Raw genomic sequence first — 8683 nt, 5'->3', positions numbered from 1 at the left:
AGCTAGGGTAGCCCTTGTACTGTCTTCCACTAGAAAAGAGTACTCAAACTCTTGCAGCTCAATTACCCATTTCTTCGCCACATTTGACATGTTAGTGCCATTAATTAACTGTGGCAAAAAGGCATAACTCGTCAAGAAAACAAAAGGTCATGGTAGCAGTAATGACGAAATCGTCGACAAGCAGTGATGAGGATGCTGATGTTGCCAAGACATGGAATAGTCTTCATCACTAGACTCATCGTCATCTTCATAAAGCTCCTCCAATCGTTTCCTTGTATCCATATTGTACAGCTTCTTGGCACCTGTCTTTCCATAGAGGCTAATCGTACCACGTCTCCAATCTTGAACAACTCCCACTGCACGTAACCATGGTCTGCCCAGTATAATGGGATATGCTCCCAATCCCGTTGGCATCACGTGAAAATCAACCACTACCTTTGCATCATATGCCTCCACTTCTAAGCTCCTTACAACACCCAAACACTTTACTTTCTGATGGTTTGCCAATCTAATCCGAAAGCCTGACACCCCAGTATTGTAAGTCCCATCTTCTCAACGCATGAGTGCGTTATGACACATATTTGGGCTCCACCATCCACATAACCTTGTCCCAAATTTTTTCTTTTGTGCCACACATCTACTATTGGACAAATGTCTGGTAGCTCATCCATCGCCAACACCTTTACTGAACCTCTCTCTGGCTCTTTCTCCATTGGGTTAACCATCCTCTTCCACTGTCGCTTTAGCTTAGGCACCATCTCTATAAGCTTCCCAAAAGTAACATCTGCCTTCCTGCTTGTCAGATCCTCCTTTAAGTCGTAGCTTAATCGCCTATCCCCTAGTGGAAAATCTGAAACATGAAACTTGCGACGAACCCTCCTTTTTCTCTTGGCTTTGACATCCTCGCCTTCATAACTCTTTCCCTTCTTCTTGCTAGGACCTAAGGCACTTCTTCCTTCCTTGTCCTATGTGGTCCTCTTCCCAATGGGCATCACTAATGTATCCTCTAGCTTTGATGCCTTCTCCAAGGTGACTACACTTATCACTTTTGTCTTTCCCTTTTCCTCCTGAGTTAATCCACTGGTTCCTTCCTCTCCCTTAATTTCGATGCCATAATCATTTGACTTACTTAGCACCTGTCTTGGCAATGGATACATGTCTCCACCCATCCTTGGTGGCTTATCACATTGCGGGCTGATGTGGCCCAACTCTCCGCAATTATAACATGTGGGCGTCTGTCTCCAGAACCTACCATTACTTTGTCCAACACCATTCCTGGGCCTTTCTTCACCTCCTGGCTGATTTGCAAACCTCCCTCGACCTTGATTATTTCCCACTTGACCTAGCATGTTTAGGTTGAGATTCTTCATTAAATCTACCACTTGCCTCATATCTTGCCTTAACCCATCATCTTGCACTACTGTAGTGACCACTACTGGCATAACGTGAGGAGTAACAGCAACCATTGGTTCACGATAAACCCCTGGCATGCGACCTTGTAAAGAGTCCATAGGCTGAAATTCAAACCTCATGGGCAAAGACTCTACTCCTAGCTAGCTCATTTTTCTTAGCTTCCACTCTTTGTTCCTTGCCACCTCTAGTGCATCTTCATATGTCCTAGGCTTCTTTAGCTCCACTCTCCAACGTATATTCTCCCAAAGACCAGCCAAGAACCTGTCCTTCTTCATCATGTTAGGCGGGGGTACTTGTGGTGCTAAGGCCTTGCACATCCTCTCCCATTCCAATGAAAACTTACGTATGTACGCATCTACTGGCTCACCTTCCTTTTGCACCAAACCTTGTACTTCTTGCCACACTTTGTCAGGATCTTCTATCTTCACAAACTCCACTTCCAATCCATGCTTTAGATTATCCCAACTCAATCTTACAGGTGGATCAGCCACACGCAACTCCTCTTCAAATGCTTTGGACCAAACTCGCGCATCACTCTTCAAACAAATCTGGAGAAGACGTAACATCTGTGCAGGATCATGAATCTGGTTGCTAATGCAGGCAACCTCCATCTTTTCCAAAAAGTCTTCCACATCTTCATTACTTCTTCCATGAAATTCCGGATAAGAGAAAGCCATGGCTACCCAAGCTATGATTCTTTGAGAACCCCTTCAAACACACGTGCAAGAACCCAAAACTATTGATTGACTCAATCCCCAAAAACTTCAATGGAGCTTGTCTTTAGATAAGGACAAACACATGCACATCAAATGAGTTTTCATAGTTAATCATGGGAATTACAACAGGAAAAGGGCATTCCAGGATCTCTCTTAATCTTCTTGGCCTGAACATAAAGACTATGCGCTGCTGGAAAAAAATCTTCCTGGACACATGAACATTTATCTGGATTCTCTGAGTTAAGTGAAAAGGAGTGAATTGAGGGCCATTTTGATCATCCATTAAAGCCAACCATGCAGCTTCCAAGAAAGCACACCTGTCTTATCCTCTGATTTTGCCAGAATTTCAGCAACATAACAGCATAAATGGCTCAAAAGACCAAAAAACCAGCCATCATAACTTGGAAAATTTTTGATAGAGTTTTGCCAGAAGTAGAGCAGTGAGAACCCATAATATAGACTGTATATGTATGCATAAACTGCCAACAATAGAACCCGAGCATCAATTAGGAATCACTAGTACATAGCCTATGGCGAGGTCACGAAAAGGGTGCTCCAGCTACCTGTATCACCGAAAGGATCTCCACATTTGAGAATCCCCCAGCTTAATAAAACCTCACGCTATTGACCCTCACACGAAGGCTTATGCAAATCTCGTATAGTCAAGTCTCAGAAATGACTATCTTCCAGACCAAGTCTCAGAAATGGCTGGGACTGCCAAGTAAAACCAAATATGGCTCCACAAAGGCGTACAATGGCAGTTTCCATAAGTAACGTACAATCCAGCAGACAATGCGCTCAAATCGGCGCCAAATGATGCATACCCACAACAACTGCAAGTGACACCACTACTAGTATATCGCTGTACTCCAGCTACCTGTACCTGTGTGAATCACCTATACCTGTACCTGTCCCTGTAAGCTATAACCTGTAATCCCGAATCTCGAAGCTCGAAGCTCGAAGCTCGAAGCAGAAGGTACTCGAAGAAGATGCTCCGTGAGGACACCAAAAGAATGTGAGCGGGATGGAAACACACAGAACGCCTCTATAATGACCCGACACACACTCTTGGGATGATATACACACACTATGGGGCACCACTCGGCTTACACAACCCACCTGGCCGAGACAGGGAACACACCAATGGAGTGAGAAGAGAGAGACTACCCTTTTATCCACTCCACACAGACACACACACACACACACACACACCCAAAAAACTCAGCTCAAAAGAGAAGAATTTATGATGTTTAGACACAATTGAGCTTGGGCCAACACCAATGGGGCAAACATCTCACACAATATGGGTAAAATATGCCAGATACAATCACAAATTGGAGCAGAAGCTTCGCTCATAGGAGAAACTTACACAGCCAAAATAGCAGAAAAACAATGAGAAATTTGGAAAAATGGACAGCGCCATCGCGTCCGGAACGGCCCAAAACCCCAGTTTACGATGTCAAAGTGCTCAAATCCAACCTCGGATGAGCAGTTTACGACCAAAACAAGCTTCAAAATGGACAAAAACACAGTTGCGGCTGTTCCTCCTCTCTTCTCTACGTTTTTTTTTTGTATTCTCTCTGTTTTTTCAGTTCCCACACTTAGCTTTATTACTTGGGCACCCTTGGCCTTTTAGATGCCTCAAACAGACCCCAAATAGGCCAAAAACTGACCTCGCAGTGCATAGTTGTCTCCTTTTTGCATCATCCGCACACCTGGCACTCAGCTTTTTCCAATAATGCATCCTGCCACCATGTGAAGTGACCCCAAAAGATGGTCCTCATGATGACCTTTTTGCATAATTAGCACAAGAAAACATCCACGTTGTGTCCGTACTTCTCCACGTGCAAGTCTTAACCCCATTCGAGCGCCTGACGCCACTAGATGTCATCTGACGCACCTGCTTACCTCATGCCGTCGGCCCGCGGATGAAGTTTTATGCGCTAGCAACTCCTCATTATTGTAGGAAAAACACATTGGTACTGGTAACAATGAAAATTGATGCAGTATGTACATGCTGTCCTACCTATACACATGTGCATAGTTGTCACCTTTTTGCATCATCCGCACACCTGGCACTCAGCTTTTTCCAATAATGCATCCTGCCACCACGTGAAGTGACCCCAAAAGATGGTCCTCATGATGACCTTTTTGCATAATTAGCACAAGAAAACATCCATGTTGTGTCCGTACTTCTCCACGTGCAAGTCTTAACCCCATTCGAGCGCCTGACGCCACTAGATGCCATCTGACGCACCTGCTTACCTCATGTCGTTGGCCCGCGGATAGCTTCCTCAAGAAGTTTTACGCACTAGAAACTCCTCATTATTGTAGGAAAAACACACTGTTACTGGTAACAATGAAAATTGATGCAGTATGTACATGTTGTCCTACCTGTACACATGTGGGTCCCACGTAACCACCTGGCTCTGGAAAATGAGCAAACCTTTATTTGATGCACCATGCATGGGTATGTGCATATGCGCAATCCCTTGCTCCAAAAAACTCCTGCCAACGGATATCCATGTTTGTAGTTTTATATGATACTAGTAAAATGGCGGCCGCATGGCCCTTGTTACCCTCAATCCCCTTGCTCCTTGCAAAGTTCATAAAGCAAATTAAGAAAAGTACTCTCTCTCTCTCTCTCTCTCTCTCTCTCTCTCTCTCTCTCTCTCTCTCTCTCTCTCTCTCTCTCTCTCTCTCTCTCTCTCTCCCCTTCCTTCCTTCCTTCCTTTTGGTCTCATAGATCATAATGGCCTTTTGGAGGTATGGATATAACATTTTATTTCATTTTGTTTCATCTCTCTCTCTCTCTCTCCCCCCCCCCCCCCCCCCCATATGAGCAAATCACCTGGAAAGACATCTTTTTTTTTTATATGCAAAAGTTTCAAAAGCACAAATGTGCATGAAGAGAATGAAATGCCTTTCATATACACAAATATTACATTTATAAGGGCATGAATCTATAGACATGCCTTTCAAACTCTTCCATACATCTCAAAGGAGGTTGATGTTGGAATGGTGGGCATGCAAGATGGGAATGGTTGAAAAAATTGCATCATGGGAGATGCCCTCTCTTTGCAACAGATGAAAACAGTCTAGAGTGTATGTGATTGCATCTGGGTAGACACCCTCGCTTCGCATCCGATATAAAACGCCTAGAGCTCCTTGGCCTTGCCCAAGTTGGGTGTATCATGCAATCAATGCACTCCTTGAGACAACATTGCATCTAAGAGATGCCATCTCTGCATCAACTAAAAAGGGTCTAGAGCTCCTTTTCCTCTTCCATCTCATAGTAAGCGTGTAGTCGATCATTCCACTAACAACAAGATCTTTATCTAGGGCCTCAAGAAACTTGTGAGTTTTTTCATCCTTTCCCACTTGCACAATCTCAATTGCTAGGGCACCACTATTGTAAGGAGAGCAATCCAGGGCATCTTTTGCTCGTCGAATAACTTGGACAATTGTGTCACGGATTTCTCCATAAGGCTCGCCATCGGTGATTACTATAGCTAGCATTGGTTTTTCCATACCTGATGTGTTACTCATAGCTTGACCCAAAACAAATGGCTAAACGAAATTTCTATCCAAGTTTGTTCCCAGTGGTGTAGCTCCACTAAACCTCACTTGTGCCATCAACTGCTCAACATCAGCAACATTGCAAACCCCGTCTCCATTGGCATGAGAGTACATAAAATGGATCATTATCCCATCGTCATCAAACAAAGTAGAAATCCTTAAAATGTTTTCTAGAATAAACTTACGATCATTGATGTTGTCTCCATTCTCTTTGAAAGCCATAGACACAGTAAAAGATGACGTTGTGAAGCACCAGCGGAGCAAGATCATATGAAAGCTCTATGCCTATCTTCCACTCTGCGACAATTTTTTGCGAAAATCGATGGCGAAAACCTTCTTGAGAACAATCTAAAATGTTGTAGGATCAAAGAAGCATTGAAGGCCATTACTCTGTATGATACATTGAAGCTTTTTGGCCAAGAGATCCTTGGTGCTGTTGGAGGGTGAGTAATTTGAAAATTGTGCATCGGGCGCAGGCTGCTTATAATTAGGAGACCCTAGTGGAGCTTGCACTTTGAATTGACTCTCATGAAACTTTGGACTAGGTGGGTGTTGTAACGAGTAGGTGTAGCCAGTGGGATCCAGTGATTGGAGTGATTTTGCACCTGTATGTAGGTGTGTTAAGGGCAGAGGGGCAGTGGGGAACATGTATGTAGCTTGTGGGTAAAATGGGTCAGTGTAGTTAGCCTATGGGTAATATGGGTCGGCATATTTGGCCTATGGGTCATCCTTGGGATAAGCAGGGTAGAGAATGGTAGGATATGCATGACTGGCAGGATGCTATCAATATTTTTGGGGTTGAAGGGGCAGCGTAGAGGGTGGAGGTTGTGCATATAACTACCCCTTTGTTGGCCCTACGCCATCGTAGGCTTCACTACCATTTCTACTACACTTCATCTTGCTCCCTAACCCCATCCGTCTTCCTTCCTCCATCCTCTACTCTATTGAATATAGAAAGATTGTGTGTCTTTGGTTGTCTCTCTCTCTCTCTCTCTCTCTCTCTCTCTCTCTCTCTCTCTCTCTCTCTCTCTCTCTCTCTCTCTCTCTCTCTCTCTCTCTCTCTCTCTCTCTCTCAGCATGCTGAGTGCCCTGGATTGCAGTCCACACAACCCGAGGCTGGCCAAAGTGAAGAGGGGTCAACATGTGTTCGAGGGATGGAGCCAAAATCCCTTCCCCTTTTATAATAGTTTAGACTAGTGATGTAGTGGCTCCCTTGTTCACCCTCAAACACTTTATTATTCTTTTTGGTCAATTTTGGCCTCCATGGCTCACATGGAGTAATTGTATGGTTAGTTGGTTTTAATTAATCTCCCTCTGTGTCTGATCCCTCATCACCTCCACAAAGAGGCATCTCTCCTCCCTCTTTCTTGCCTCAAGTGCGCCCATGCCCCGCCCTTGCCTACCCTTGCCTCGTTGCCGTGAATAGGCTACTGCTCCAGCCACGTTCGTCGCACATGCTACTACCAGGTGGCCCTCTTATGTCACTGTCTGGGTGCACACTCAGACATAGCATGTTTGTTCCTCTACCAAGCTTAGCAGTACGATGCCATGTAGCTATCGAATGCAACCCTCATGAGCTCGGAGTTTTGCTATGTGCTGGCTGGACTCTGCAACACAGAGAACAAGCACACAATCTTCCAAGCTCCACTCACAGCATGGCCTTCATTGGCAATGCATCACCTAGAAGCCCCACTTCATGCGCCCTCTCCTATCTATTGCTTGCAAGCATTTTGTGGCACGCATTGGGAGGCATTTGATGTGGTAAGCAGCAAAAACACTACAGCATGTATTGTTGCCAGTTTATAGCTTCTGTGTTGGAAGCCAAACCTCGGCAAAGCCCCCCATAGCATCTTCCATAAAAACACCTTCATAAAATGAGGTTTGACTTCTTTCTTGGAAGCCAAACCTCGGCAAAGCCCCCCATGTCATCTTCCACAAAAACACCAGGCCACTGTGGATTGCCAATGTTCTTCGTAACCTCAACCCATTGAGCTTTCGACCATTGTTTCTTCCACTATTTTTTCAAGGGGCGAATCAATCACCCTCGTGTATTAGAGAAACCCACCTTTCATATGAAATCGGCCACCCAAAAATAACAACAACAACAACAACCTCTCCCTGGAGGAGTAGGAGGAGGAGGAGGAGGAGGAGGAAATCAAAGACCTTAAGGAAGAGCCCAAGCGAACAAAGCTCAAGTTGTTAGAGGAAAAGAGAATCAAGAAAATGCATATGTTCATGTTGCAGTCAAACATCAAGGAGTGAATGAACAATTTTCAGTAATTCAAACCCCACCAGAGTGTCAAGGTAACCATTTTACCTTATTGATTGAGTGTGGGGGTACACATTCTTTCATCTCTCCTAGATGCATTAACACTAGAATGGTAACCTAACAGGACATAAAAGTGTCCTTTCAGGGTTTTGGGAAAAAATTCTAAAACCATAGTAGATCCACTCATTTTGAAAAATCCTTTCATGAGCTTATAGTTCAATAACTACTACATATGGAAAAAATGAGAAACTTGTAATTTTTCTCATCCCTTGGTCACTACAAGCCTCCAAAGTTGATGGACCAGTGCATTTTGCCCAAAACAACAATTTCTTACGGTTGATTGCATATAAATAAGAGTGGGGATTTTTGTAGGACATGAGATAAAATGCCCCATTAACTTCAGTGGGTTGGTGACCAAAACATATGGTTTCTTTTACCTCACCAATTGTTTTTTGGGCAAAAACAATAGGTACAAAAAAGTTGCATTTTTGCCATTTTGCGAACCTATCATCAAAGTTTCTATAGTCACGCTCAATACAGATACTATATACATTTTTTCTTAGTTCCCTTTGGGCCTTTGGATTCAAAAGGAGCCATGGATCATGTCAAAAGGATAATGGATCTCTTACAATTGGAACTTTGGGGGCAATGATAAATTGCTAAATATAGCAAACATGAAAAAACTGGGTTTAGCATTATGACCTCT

General features: G+C 43.9%; 1 pseudogene; it reads right to left on the bottom strand.

Moving 5' to 3' along the window:
* Positions 1 to 5394: 5394 nt before the first annotated feature.
* Positions 5395 to 6641, bottom strand: LOC147426969 (uncharacterized; annotated as a pseudogene).
* Between the last annotated feature and the right edge of the window lie 2042 nt (positions 6642 to 8683).

The sequence above is a fragment of the Adiantum capillus-veneris genome, chromosome 24 (assembly GCF_014529385.1).
Source record: "Adiantum capillus-veneris isolate H3 chromosome 24, ASM1452938v2, whole genome shotgun sequence".
Classification (NCBI taxonomy): domain Eukaryota; kingdom Viridiplantae; phylum Streptophyta; class Polypodiopsida; order Polypodiales; family Pteridaceae; genus Adiantum; species Adiantum capillus-veneris.
The sequence above is the reverse complement of the archived record's forward strand: the minus strand, read 5'-3'. Positions and strand labels throughout refer to the sequence as shown.